Source organism: Callospermophilus lateralis, chromosome 2, assembly GCF_048772815.1.
Source record: "Callospermophilus lateralis isolate mCalLat2 chromosome 2, mCalLat2.hap1, whole genome shotgun sequence".
NCBI lineage: Eukaryota > Metazoa > Chordata > Mammalia > Rodentia > Sciuridae > Callospermophilus > Callospermophilus lateralis.
The window spans coordinates 35564482-35579868 of record NC_135306.1 but is presented as its reverse complement, the minus strand read 5'-3'; the positions used below and the strand labels follow the sequence as shown (position 1 = coordinate 35579868).

At 36.3% G+C, this 15387-nt stretch overlaps 1 protein-coding gene across 2 annotated transcripts in view; it reads right to left on the bottom strand.

The window, feature by feature from the left end:
• Window positions 1-15387, bottom strand: part of Rnf38 (ring finger protein 38) — a 127550-nt gene that overhangs the window by 93817 nt on the left and 18346 nt on the right. The window lies entirely within an intron of this gene.

Sequence of the window (15387 nt, the reverse complement as noted above, 5' to 3'; positions counted from 1 at the left end):
CAAAAAAAAATTAATGATGATGATGGTTATATGTGCCAGACACGGGGATATATACATGTAATCTGGCAGGAGGAACTCAAGTTCCAGAAGGGCTCAGTAATTTAGCAAGACACTAAGCAGCAACTTAGTAAGACTCTGTCCCAAAACAACAAAAACTAAAAGGGCCTAGGGATGTATCTAGTGGTAAAGTGGACCCTGGGTTCAACCCCCAGTATCACAAATAAATAAATGAATAAATAAATAATATTTACTAAATACATAATTAAACAATTTTCATTTGTTTCACTTTTTTCCTTGTTAATATTTTTGCAAATAAATTGTACCATCAGACTTTGTACACAATTTGAGTACTGTTAACTGGTCACACTATATATAAGAAGGCAATAAAAACTATACTGGTATAGAAATGCTTGTGAATAAATCAGAGATGGGGATGAGAGGCAATGCAGGAAGTCAGTTCATGTTAAAAGTCAACACAGCTGGTGGCACATGCCTGTAACACCAGCAACTTAGGAGGCTGAGGTAGGAGGATCCCAAGTTCAAAGCCAGCCTCAGAAATGGTGAGGCACTGAGCAACTCAGTAAGACCCTGTCTCTAAATAAAATACAAAATAGGGCTGGGAATGTGGCCCAGTCAACAAGTACCCCCGAGTTCAATTCCCAGTACCCTACCCCAGGGGAAAAAAAAAAAGAGGCAACAACAGAAAGACCTAGTGATAGTGAAGTAGGGGGAAAAGCAACTTGTGAAAGACTCTCCTACAGCAAGGAAGCATGTGGTTCTCTGAAAGTCAACCTACAAAACTCCTTAATCCAACTTTCTAATTTAGTACTTCAGACTATCAGCTGATCTCAAGGAATGTCATTTAAAAAAAAAAAATACTATCAGCTAACACTTTTCTCTACAAAACATAACTTAAATGTGTCACCTGAAGTAACAACCTAGAACAAGATATATAGGTAAACTTGTGATTTTCCTGCCTCAGCCTCCCAAGTCACTGAGATTACAGGCATGTACCACTATACCTTAAAGTGGAACGGCAGAGCTATTCCCACTCGGTGAACTACTAGGACTTGAATTGGCTGGTTCTTTCACACTCATTCTGCTTATTATCTAGTCCTGTCTTCCCTTCCTTCTTTTTCTTTCCCACCAAACAGAATTTTGGCTCTTGCACAGGAAAGTCCACCAAATTTGGTGATGTACTAAGAACCCTTGTGTTTTGGGGGCATGTGTACAACTGAGCCTCTGCTCATGTCAGGGAGTTTCTCAGTGCATCAGCCCAGTCCACGTGCTAACCATACTGACAGACTCCATGCTAGATCTCTGGACTTCAAGTACAAACTCTGGCAATGTTTTACTGATTTGTGTTAAATGAAAGATTAATTTCTGTCCCTGGATTTAGAGGGAAAGGAGCTGGGAGAAATGGCTCATATGTTATAAGAATTCTCCCCAAATCTGTAAAAGTTGAGGACAATAAGAACTCAACGTGAGAGTCTTTATCAATGATAATTTACATCAAATGCTTCCTTACTCCCTATGTTTCTTGGAAAGAAACTGGGGGCAAGGGAACAGTTTGGGAAAAATTTATTTTTTGTATTAAAATTTAAAACTATTAAGTTTAAAGATTCAAAGTTAGACAGATTACATCCTTGTGATTAAGTATAGCAAGAAATGTTGACTCTAGAATCTCAAACCCTGAGACTAAATAATTTAGACACCTCTCCTCTGTGCTGTCATACATCTCTGCATCCATCTGTCACAACACATCACAATGCTTCATATATCCTTCTAAGCTAGCTAACTGAGCAGAAGCCAAGACTTAGATGTTTGGATATATAGCCTAGCACAGGGCTGAACACAAAGTAGGTGTTAAAAACTTCTGAATGTAAAGCCACAATGTGCATTTATGTACTATGAATTTAGGAGATGAAATTCTGCTACCTGTGAATATTCCAAATTAGCAATAAATAGCTACTTATCTCAAGTTCTTGAGGTGTGGACATCTGGTAATATCTGATACTAGTAAATGTTCAGTAACAAACAACCTGCTAAAGTAGATACTAAGAAGAAAATATACTCCCAAAGAATTGTGATGAAAATACAAGTTTTTAAATATAAAATGAACTTGGATGCTCTGTTACCACACTTAGTATTCAAAAGAATTACTGAATAAATAACAAAAATGTAAACATAGAAAGGAATAGACAACTCCAACTCTCATTTCCTTTCTCTCAAACCCTTGACTTAGGACCCAGATCAAGAAGAATCTGAGATTTTTAACAATGAAAAAAAGTATTAACTATATTGAGGCTAAATAAGAATTCAGCTGTACTTCATAATTAGATTTTATTTCATCATGTGCAAAACTACTATCATGGATAACCAAGAGCAGTAACTTCTACCCTCTGAGTTGTTCTTCATTAGAAACATAGAGAAGGTTTGTTTTTTTGTTTTTGTTTTTTTAGTTCTTGGAATTGAATTCAGGATGCTTTGCCACTGAGCCACATCCTTGGTCCTTCTTGTTTTTACTTTGAGTCAGGGTCTCGCCAAATTGCTGAGGCTGGCCTCAAACTTAGATCCTCCTGCCTCAGTCTCCTGAATTACAGGGACTAGAGGTGTGCACAACATCTAGCAAAAGGGCGATTCTTCTCCGAAATATGAAACCTATACAGTAGCACAGAAAAGAACCTTTAAAGCCCTGCAAATCTAACTCTACCATTTTATACTGAGCCTAAAACAGAGGTCCACAGAGGAAAAGTGACTTGCCCCTGGGGATACAGAAAGTTAATGGCAAAATGAGGATAGAACAGGTCTTAAGGCCTAGGCCAGTGATTTACTATTCCAAACTACCACCTTGTAGCTACTATCTGTGTTCACTGTGATAGACTATATCAACGTATTATTCAACTGTAAATGTGAATTAACTAGAGTTCTCAGAAGAACTACATATTCTAGTTGTTTTAATTTTCTGGTTACCAGAGATTGTACTGGACAGAGAACCTCATAATTATCATGAGTAAAAAGAAAATTAGAAAAAGGGGAAAAAATAGACTAAATAGTAGTCATGTCCTTAGATATAAAAATAACCTTTTTCTTTTTGATAAATCTTTCCTATAAAGTAGTGGCGTAGTATAAACAGTCCAGCCCTACCACTGACTGTCTAACATTATTCAAGTCAATGTTTCTGCAACTGAGTTTTCACACCTTCAAAATGAAAAGGATGAGCTTGATAATGTAAGATACCACCCTGCTCTGAAACTCATAGCATCTAGAACACTAAGCACAATTTCCTATACTTTTCAATGTTCTCCAGAAAGGGCTTGCCCCTCCTCCCAATCTCAGTATATGATTACCTCATGTTGAAACAAACCTGGAAGATAAACAAGTTTAAAGAAATTACATCTGGATCTCCTCTACAAATATGTATACCTCTCAACAGTGGTTTTTGGTAGAATTTTTTTTTCTTTATCATCATTAATGAAGGAACTACTCAGAGACTAGGAATGGTTTAAAATATTTAGGGATCCTACAATGACTGTAGGGGGAGGGGTTGCTCAGCTGATGGAAGGAAGCTTTCCGGTCTCCTCACTATATCAAAAGAGTGCCAACATTATGTTTTATTTTTTCATGGCTTCAATATCATTTTTGAAGCTCACTGATTTAAAGGATAGACTAGGAGTTCTCTGCAGACAGTAGGTAGTATGGCAAATACATTAGCTCTTTTCATAAGAGCCATACTAAAGAATTCTCTCAAACATTTATGTACTATCATAAACTACCATGAGTTTATCCCTCTTTTTATTATGGTAAAACATAAAAATGGTTAAAATGGTAAAGTTCATGTTAAGTGTATAGCTCAGGGATGTTAATTACATTGACGATGTTGTGCAACCAACACCACTTCCCATTTCCAAAACTTTTTCATTACCCCCAAACAGAAAACCTGTAATCTTTAAGCAATAACTTACCATTCTCATCCTTTATTTTTTTAAATAAAATCTCAGAAGACTTAATAACTTTAAGATTATTATATGCTGCCACCAGGTGGCAAGAGTATGTCATGGCTGATCACAATTGGGAGGGAGGGTAGAGAATTTCTTGTGCCTTTACAAAAATCTTTATAATGGTAACTTCATTCACTAAAACCACAGATATATAACTATAATACATCTTTAATTCCAGTAAAAAAAAAAACACAATAAATCAGAATTAATGGTACACAACTGTAACCACAACTTTCTGAGAGGTTGCAGCAGAAAAACTACAAATTCAAAGCCAGCATGAACAACTTAGGAAGAACATGTCTCAAAATTTTAGCCAGATCATGGCCAGCCTCAGCAATTTAGAGAGACCCTGTCTCAAAATAAAATAAAGGGAGGCGGGAGGCTGGGATGAAGCTCAGTAGTACACAGTCCCTGGGTTCACTTCTCAGTACCACAAAAATAAATAAAATTTTTAAAAGGTCTGAGGATGTTGCTCAGTGGTAGAGCACTAACAATATACCTAGGCTGAAGATGGAGAATCACAAGTTCAGGGTAGCCTGGGCAACTTGACAAGACCCTAACTCAAAATAAAATTTAAAAACAGGGCTGGGGATGTGTATCAATGGTAGATTACTTGCCTAGCATGCCCTCGGTTCACTCCTTCAGATCCTAAAAAGAAAAAACAAAAAGCAGCATGCCTAACTTCAAGACTTATATGACCACATTTAACAATCCCTAACAGACTAAGCAAGACCAATGACTTCTGTCATCATAAAACTGTGAGACAATGAAACATCATGGGTCTCCTGATGGAAAAAAACAACATCTTATGATATATTTTTGCATTTCCCCACATACAAAAAAATTATGACTGAGTCTAATTAAACCTCTCATTCTAGCAACCAAAGTAAAGAGAGTGGACAAAGGGCTGCAAAAACAGACACCTTAAGAATGTAATCAACAAAATTCTGGTTAGGAAAATGCACAGAGGGCTGGGGGTGTAGCTCAGTGATGGAGTGCTTGCCTAGCACATGTGAGGCACTGAGTTTGATCCTCAACACCACATAGAAATAAATAAAGGTATTGTGTCCATCTACAACTAAAAAAAAAGAAAAGTATGTAGAATATTGGTTGAATATTTTAAGTATTAATTTTAATGAGCTTTAGTAAGATATAATTCACATATCCTAAAATTCATCATTTTAGAGTTTTATTAGTTTTTAGTATACCCACAGAGTTGTGTATCACTCACCACTAATTCCAGAGCATTTTCATCACCTAAAAAGAAATGCCCAACCATCAGCAGTCACTTCCCTTTTCTTTCCCTCTAAGCTAACCACTATTTACTTCCTGTCATGATGAAATTAGCTGTGCTGGAATTTCACATAAATGGAAACACACAATATATCATCTTTTGAATGACTTCTTTCATTTAAATGTTTTATTTTTAGTTGTAGATGGACATAATATCTTTATCTTATTTTTATGTGGTGCTAAGGATTGAAACCAGTGCCTCATATGTGTGAGGCAAGCACTCTACCACAGAGCTACAACCCCAGTCCATCATTTAACATGTTTTCAAAGTTAATCCATTTTGTGGCAAGTATCAAACCTTTGTTTCTATTTACTAATAATAGTACATTGTATGGAGATGGCACATTTTGTGTATTGATTTATAAGCTGATGAACATTTAGATTCTTTCCACATTTTACCTACTGTGAATAACGAATGACTTTGCAAACATATGTGTACAAATTTTGCACACACTTATGCTTTCAATTTTCTTGGGCATATACCTGAGAGTAGAATTGCTGGATCTATGGTTACTCTTATTTAACTTCTCAAAAACAAAACTGCTTTCCAAAGTGGCTGCATCATCTTCCATCCCCATCAGCAGTTTGAATGATCCAATTCTCCACACCTTTCATAACACTTGTTGTCTTTTATTATAACCATCATAGTAAATATGAAATAGTATTAATTTTTAAGTGTTACAATGATGCTGTTATCATTATAATATGTATACTATTAGGAAGACCCATACTGAAATATTTCTGGCTAAATAATATGATGTCTGGAATTGTTTCAAAATTATATATATATATAAAGTAGGAATGAGAAGAGTGGGTGAAGGTAATAAAATTGTCAATCTAGTAACAATTTTAGGTGATGAATACAAACAAGTTCATTATACAAATATCTACTTTCCTATATGTTTGAAATTTTCCATAACAAGCATAAAAATGTATATAGACCATGTCGTGCATTTTTTAAAGTATTTTTTCATAAGTTGATGGGCCTTTATTTTATTTATTTCTATGTGATGCTGAGAATTAAACCCAGTGCCTCATACATGCTAGGCAAGTGCTCTACCACGGAGCCACAATCACCCCAGCCCTATTTCATGTATTTTTAAACTCTAGAAAACAGAGCAGTATACCTGTGACATTATTTCACATCAATAGTGAACAAATATATTACAAATATTCTTTAAAATCTGAGGGAGGCAGACAGATTCGAGGCGTGCAACCAGTAACTCAGGAGGCTGAGGCAGGAGGATCACGAGTTCAAAGTTAGCCTCAGCAAAAGCAAGGCACTAAGCAACTCAGTGAGACCCTCTCTCTAAATAAAATACAAAATAGGGCTAGGGATATGGCTCAGTGGTTGAGTGCCTCTGAGTTCAATCCCCGTACCAAAAAATAAATAATAAAATAAAAATAAAATCTGAGGAAAAAGTCTGATGTCTCATAAGTTGATTTTAAATATTATAAATCAAAAGCAAAATTTCAAGGTTATGTATTTATGCCAGTTAACAAAAACTAAACCTCATTAGCAAAAAAATGTGTGGTGGCACTTGCCTCTAATCCCAGCAACTCAGGAGGCTGAGGCAGAAGGGTCAGCCTTAGTGAGACACTGTCTTCCAAAAAGAAAAGACTGGAGGACGGGGATATAGCTCAGTGGTAAAATGCCTGCCTCATATGCATGAGGCCCGGGTTTAGTATTGGGGGGCAAAGGTAAGACTGAGCATAAAACTCAGTGGTGAAGTATCACTGGGTTTAATCCTCAGTATCAAAACAAAAAACAAATGTGAGAACAGCAAATTTACCAGTATTCAACTCCCACATATATAAAGGAATAAATTCCTATAGTATTTATTTTATCTCAATTGATAGGTGTTCTAAAAGTAAACACAACTCTACAAAAGAATTAACTCCCCACTATCTCCAATAGAAAGAAACTAAGAGGTAGTAAAAGTAAATAAATCAATAACTTGAATGTACACTCCTTTCTCCTTAAGTAATTTTTTTTTCATATTGCCATTTGCCAAATCACAGAAAAGGTAGCCTAGTAATTTTTTGTTCCCCTCATAATAGTAAAACTACTCATTTGGGATCATTTTCATTTTTATTTGTTTTTATTTTTTCATTTGACAGATAAAATTGTACGTAATTATTGTGTACAAAATGTTTTAAAGCACATATACATTGTGTAATGATTAGATCTAGCTAATTTAACAAATGACCTACTTCTTATTGTTGTCATTTTTATGGTGAGAATAATTTTTCCAGCATCACAGGAAGAAGCTCCATCTAGACAAATTTTTCTTTGTGTTTTTTTTTTTAAATACATTTATTTTATTTATTTATTTTTATGTGGTGCTGAGGATCAAACCCAGGGCCTCCCATGTGCTTGGCAAGTGCTTTACTGCTGAGCCACAACCCCAGCCCCCCCAACAAATTTTCTTTATTAACACTGATCCAACAAATAATTATTTCAAATATCTTTACTTAAATTATTCCAAAATATAATTATGCATTTTTATGCATTAGAAATCATTAAATGCAATGTTTTCTTAAATTTTTCATGATAATCATTATTAATATCAATTAGATGCCTTTTTAAAAAATGCTGACTTCTGTAGAATTAAGAGAGAAACAGATTATTTTCTTTCATTAATCTCAAACCCTTGGTTTTTCCCTTCAAGTACCTGTCCTAGGCTCTGTCTTGCCAGTGAAGACCTGGCCAGGTTGAGAGTTTCTGAGTCACTTCCTGCAATTCACCTGTCAGCCTACTGAGCATATTGAATCTAATGAATGCCCACTGCTTCTCCATTTCTGGAGCGCTCAATACTCAATCTCTTTAGTTCCCAAATTGTTATATCTTGTATTATGCCAAAATAGGAAAATAAACAGAGTTGGGTTGACCACTGTGCTGACCTATTTAATGGTAGATATGTTTTAGAATTATAAAACCTATGAATCCTAATGATCTTCAAAATGATAAAAACTCAATCTCCCTGTTTTATAGATGAGGGAAAGTCCAGGAAAATTAAGTGATTCATCCAAGGTCAAAGAGTTGTTTAGTAGAGGTTGGGAGGAAGGTATTATTAGAACTGCTGATTTCTAATCCAACTGTTTTTGGAACCATTTTCATCAATACACATTTTACAAGATTATGGAATAAAGTACAAGCTAATAACACCATTAGAAAGCTGGGAATATGGTTCAGTGATAGAGCACTTGGCTAGCATGCTAAAGACCCTGGATTCAATCTCCAAAACAACAAAATAAATTTAAAATATAAGGGAACCAAAATCTACCCTAATTTTTCTTGTGTGTGTGGTACTGGGGGATTGAACCCAGTATTTCACACATACTAGGCAAGTGCTCAGCCACTGATCTATGCCCCCAGCCTTATCCTAATTCTTTAAATACATGGATGACAGTCCTTCCAGGAATAAAAAGCTAACAAATTACTAAATTCTAATTTCTTCTAGATGAATTTATATTAAAGTAAGACTAAGATTATCATAGGTTCTTGTGATAATGGATTTATCCTCAAAATACTAACTAGTCAAAATACCAGAGTGACAGCAATACCCTAACCCTGGATTTTGAGAAAGATATTTTCATTTTGGACAAATAGAAGGAGTTAATAATTCCTTCCAAAAGTTTAATAAGTTTAAGCAATCATAATAAGTGGTAGTACTAGTTGAGAACTAGTACTAGTTTTCCTGAACATGGAGGCATTAAACTCATAGAAAAATCAATCACATTTAAACCAAACTGAAGATGAAACAATCTTGCTAAACTATACAAGATGCATAAAGGTTAACAGTTCATGTCAAATTTTACTTAAATAATTTAAACTCTTTGTCAGAATAACTTTAGAACTCATAGGTATAAATCTTATTGTTGATATTAAGCTTTAAGACACATGTTTCCAAAGTGAAGTCCTCAAGCTTAAAAAAAAGTTTTCCAATGGATTTCAGAAGTCTGTGTCATCCTAAAACCATATGCAAAATCAGAGTATATACCTTCATGTGTTAAAGAAGGTCCAGTTTTTATCAGATCCTCAAAAAGAACCCATGATGCCAAAAAGATTAAGAATTACTGCTTTAAGTAAAACAAAGGTAATGAGCTTATTTTCTTCAAATACACAACCCTTTTGGAATATAGAACCTCAACATAGTATCAACACTAACAGACCATAATCAAGGTTCACAAAACAGAGATACAAGTCCATTATACATCCTGCCCAACAATAATATATATATATATATATATATATATATATATATATATTTTTGGTGGTGGTGGTAAAGGTTAACTGGTGATATAACCCAGGGGTGCTTTGTTACTGAGCTATATCCCCAAGTCCTTCTTTAAATTTTTATTTATTTAATTTTTATTTATCTTTTTTTTTTTAATGGTATGAGGGTTGAACCCAAGGGTGCTTAACCACCATGCCATATCACTAGCCACCCACCCTCCCCCTTTTTTTTATTTTGTTACAGGGCCTCACTAAATTTCCGAAGCTGTCCTCAAATTTGTGATCCTCTGACCTCAGCCCCCTGGATTATAGGTGTGTCAATGGATTATAGGTATGTGTCACCATGCCTGCAAGAATCAAGGTATTTTGTAAGAAAGAAAGGTTGCCCTCCATGGACACACTGAAAATATGTGGGAAGGGATAAGAGTCCCTAAGGTAAAGGCCTCCCAGCATCCATAAATAGTCAAAAAACATCCCTGAAATGACTTTATCTCAACTAGTATTACCACTTCTTATGGTTACTTAAACTTATGAAACTGTGATAAGGTATTATTAATTCCTTCTATTTGTCCAAAATGAAAATAGCTCTCTCAAAACCTAGGGTTAGAGTATTGCTCTCACTCGGGTATTTTGACTAGTTAGTACTCTTTTGTATTTAACACTCTGGTGTGTAAATATGTATGTACATGTAGACACTTTATCATATATCAACTACATAAAACATTATTGTATGGGGCTTACAAAGAAATCTTGCTTTCCTTTCACCACCATTAATTACTGTCTTCACTTTAGCAGTTTATGAATTTCAGGAAAAAAATCATTTTCATTTTTTAGTGACATGTACAATACTCAGTACCCTGCCCCCAGAAAAAGAGAAAGAAAGAGGAAAAGGAAAAAAAGCAGTGCACACAAGATTCTCTAAGGTGACTGGTAACATCAGCACAGACGTTCTACTTTACACCTATGTATTTTAAGGCTACTGCTATCCAGTGTTTTTAAGGGAAAACTTTTTACTTAAAAAACAACATTGTTTTTGATACAAAAACTTTTTTTTTTTTTTTGGTACAGGGATTGAACTTCGGGGTACTCAACTACCATGCCATAAACCCTGCCCTATTTTATATTATATTTAGAGACAGGGCCACTCTGAGTTGCTCAGCACCTCACTATTGCTAAGGCTGGCTTTGAACTTGCAATCCTCCTGTCTCAGCCTCCCTAATGGCTGGGCTTACAGGTGTACATCACTGGGCCTGTCAAAAACAATTTTTATTTCTAATTTAAAAAGCAGAAACTGAAATCCATTCACCAAAATTGTGCTTCATAATATCTGAAAGCCATACTCAGGGCCACAATTAGAGAAAAGGTCATAATCAACTGCCTAAAAGACACTGAGGATACTGCTTTTAAGACAGTAAGCACTTCAAAAAGTAAAGAGAGGCTGGGTGCTGTGGTGCACGCCTGTAATCCCAGCAGCTTGGGAGGCGGAGGCAGAAGAATCACGAGTTCAAAGCCAGCCTCAACAATTTAGCAAGGCTTGCTAAGTAACTCCGTGAGACCCTGTCTCTAATAAAATACAAAACAGGGCCAGGGATGTGGCTCAGTGGTGGAGTGTCCCTGAGTTCAATCTCTGGTATGGGGGGTGGGGGGGGAGAGTAATAAATATACTAGAAATTCCAACTCTTTCACTATTGTCACATCAATTATTTGATATAAGCCCAGGGAGTTAACAATGATGATTCCAAATAGGTGTCTAGCAAACAAAGAAGGAAGTGGGGGGAAATTACAAATAGGTTATTCTCAGTTTGCAAAAGTGGTGACTCCCTTCTGTAACATAAGTGATCACAGGAAGGCAGTAACTAACCTAATCAGGAGGCAAAGTCAGGAGGATTGCAAGTTCAAAGCCAGTCTTAGCAACTTAGCAAGACCCTGTCTCAAAAAATAAAAGGGGGGGTTGGGATGTGGTTCAGTGGTAGAGCACTTGCCTAGCACATGTCAGGCACTGGGTTTGATCCTCAGCACCAAATAAAAAAGTTAACAATTAAAATAAAATTTAAAAAAATAAAATTTAATTTAAAAACTAAAATAAAAAGGGATAGGAATATAGCTCAGTGGTTAAGTGCCCCCTCAGTTCAATCCCCAGTACCAAAAAAAAAAAAAAAGAAAGAAAGAAAAAGAAACTAATCTAATTCAAAATTTAACCACCCAAACAAAATTCAAAGGCAGGAATAAAAAGAGCCTATCTGTATTGCTTTAGTCAAGCTATCATACACATACATATTGGAATAAATGGAGGTGACAACATTAAGTGTATATACAAGTGCCTGGCCCCAAACCTGTCACCAAGAACAAGGTTGATTTTGAGAATGAGTTAAATCAAAAGTATAATTAAATTAAAAATAAGGGGTGGGGTTGTGGTTCAGCAGCAAAGCACTCACCAGACATGTATGGGGCCCTGGGTTTGATCCTCAGCACCACATAAAAAAAAATTAAGTAAGTAAAGGTATGGTGTCCAATTATAACTAAAAAAATAAACACACACACACACATCACACACACATATATATATATTTTAAAAAGTACAGTGGTAAGAAACAGGCATTTCCTGGGCCAGAAACACGTGACAGACTAGGGAAGCAGCAACTAACTTAATCAGTAATGTCAGCACATATAAAAACAAAGTGATGCTGGGCACAGTGGCACATGCCTGCAATCTCAGCAGCTCAGGAGACTAAGGCAAGAGAATCACGAGTGCAAAGGCAGCATCATCAATTTAGCAAGGTCTTAAAGAACTCAGCAAGATCCTGTCTTTAAACAAAATATTAAAAAGGGCTGAGGGCATGGCTCAGTGATTAGGACCGCCTGGGTTCAACCCCAGACCAAAAGAACAAAAACAAAGTGGTAACTGAAGGTGGCATTCAGCAACAAGAAATACATTCTAAGGTATAAACTTCGGTCACACTCAGCTCTGCCCAGAGAAGAAACAGTAAAAGGGAACTCTTGCTGCAGGTAGGGTGACAACATCATTCTGAAAATCAGAAGCATGAAATGAAAAGAAGCCCCACCATCACTAAGATGAAGTTCTCAGAAAATAACCACCAGCTTTTGTTCCAGTCCTATTCCTTGTCTATGTATTAAGTGTTACGAGCAAGATTAACATCAGGTACATCATGATGATGAACACACAGATCATCTCATGCTGCTTGCTGTCTAGTGGGAAACAGAACTTTAAAAGAGAAGAAGGATAGGGGGATCCCAGTTTCCTCCATTCCCCAAATTCTTTCCAATGTCAAACTCTTGGTCAGAAGGAGGTACTTTAGAATAATATATCCAAGTTATATTGGGAGAGGTGGCCAAAATGAGGGAGAGGTTTGTCTGTCCTGCAGATGTTCAATTTTTAAAAATAAGATGATCCAAAAGCCACCTTAACTAGAGCCAGGATCAGGTCCTCCCAGGCCTAAACACAACATATCAAAGATCTTGCCAGCCTTGGGCAAAAGGAAGGTGATCAAGATCGAAAGAGAATGGGTATATATGAAGAAAGAAGAAACATCAAAGGAAAATGGGCTTCTGAAAACTTACCCAAGGCAAACTGAAAAATTATTTGCAGACTCTTCTGAATCCACTTTCTTTGAGATACATCACAGTCAAGACCAACTTTCTTGCTAAAAGAGAGACTCATCTGTCCTGCCAGACACAGAGGGACAAAAAAGCCTGGACCAGATGTATAAACCCATGATAGAGTAATGGTAAATTTTGGCTTAGAGTTAATGAAAGAAAAAAATAATACAATCAAAGAGGAAAGAGGTAAAACTGTCTTTAAAATGAACAATCAAAGAGGGCCTCAAAGAAAGCTAAAGCTCATGGATGAGCAGGTGTTGATGTCTAAAAGAATAGAATGAGAACATTCTATGCAGAGAAAACAACTTAAGGGAGAGACAGGAAAAACTGAGTTAAGCTCAAGTGCAATGGAAGCCACTGAATGGTTTTAAGTAGCCATGTGACCTATTCTTTTAAAAGCCCTTTGGCTTCTGTGTGGAGAGAAAATGGGAGAGAGGCCAAAGAAGTGGTATAAAGACCAGTTGAAAAACTACTATGGTAGCTCAGAGAGAGAAATGGGATAGCTTCAAGCAAAAGGAAGGAAGAATAGATTTTAGAGATGGGTTAGAAAGAACTTACTGAAAAATGTGGTGGTGAGAGAAAGATATGTGACAAAAACAAAGTAGTCCAAAATGACTCCCAGTTTCCCGAAACAGCAACTGGGTGCCATTTTCTGGTGAAAAAAAAAAACTAGGAGCAAGAGTAGTTCGCATAATTTCACTTGTAGACATGTAAAGTATGAGCTCCAAGTAAAGTATAAATTTGAGAATTGTCAGCATATAAATAATATTTATGTCCTTGGGAATAAATGCTCTTTTAGAAAGAGAACACAGGAAAGAGATGAAGGCACAACTCCTAAGGAACTCAAATATAAACTGATTAGGGGAAAAAGAAAAAGAAAAACTCTACACAAAGGTGAGAGAAAACCCAGGATTATGAAATTACAGAGTTTGTAATCCAAGAAGAGGTAAATCCTGCAGAGAATTCTGGTAAGAAATGGAGTAAGATGTGGCCTGATGTCCACTGTTTTGGACACAATTTCAGAAAAGTGAAAGAAAGCCCTTGTACCCAAAAGGGGTGGGGATGGGGGGGTCAAGCTGACAAAGGCTGAAGGGTGACTCACTGTACACTAAAAGTTTCTCACTTAGCCAACTTCCCAGCTATGACCAATTAGCACATAAAGCACCTTGTCTTTCTCCTTCTCTATCACCACAGCCTCCTAACTGCTTTTCCTGCTTCAACCCTTACTCTATACTCATTCTCAGTACAGCAGCCTGAATGATCATTCTGAGAGTGAAGTCTTGATAATATTATTGCTCTTATACTTTGTGATCGGTCTCATTCAGAAAAAGTCAAAAAGAAAGTCTTTTTGGAGCTGAAAGTAAGTGTAGTTCAGCAGTAGAGTGCCTGCCTTACATAGTGAGGTCCTGGATTTGATTCCCAGAACCACCACTACCCAAAAATATATATATATATATACACCTAACAGCTTAAAAGGTCACCTTACTACCTCAGGTCACTCCACTCCTCTCTGGCCACTCAGAAGTCCCTCTTGATCCTTCAATACAACAAGCACTCATTTGTTTCAGGGATTCTGCACTTACACAGCTTGATTCTACACTTCCCTCAGGTCTCTGCTCAAATGTCATCATACTAAAGAGACTTTTATTTGACCAACGAATTTTAACAGTACTTACTCCCTTCATTCTTTCCTTGCTTTAAACTGTTCTTTTTTTTTTTTTTAAGTTAGATATGGTCCTTTTCCCCCTTTATTTTTATTTTATTTATTTATTTATTTTTTATTTTTATTTTTTTGTGATGTTGAGAATCAAACCCAGGGTCTCATACATGAGGCAAGCGCTCTATACACAGAGCCACAACTTCAGCCTGAGTAGCACTTGTAGTATGTTTATTGGTTATAGTCTGTCTCCCACTAAGACAAAAATCATTTATAATAATGCAGAGACATGGTCATGGAGGGTACAATGGTACTGGTGAATCAGACAAATACAAAGATAGGTACCTATCATACTTGAATGAGGCTCTGGGGATGAGGTCACATGCCTGTAATTCCAACAAGAGGCAAGCCTCAGAAACTTGGTGAGACCCTCAGAAATTTAGCAAGGCCCCAGTTTGAAAGGTAAAAGAAAAAAGACAGGTTTTAGCTTAGTGGTAAAGCATTCCTGGCACCCAGTACCAAGGAATAAAGAGCAAGGTATTTGACATCTACTCTGAGAAAAACTCAATAAAAAATTT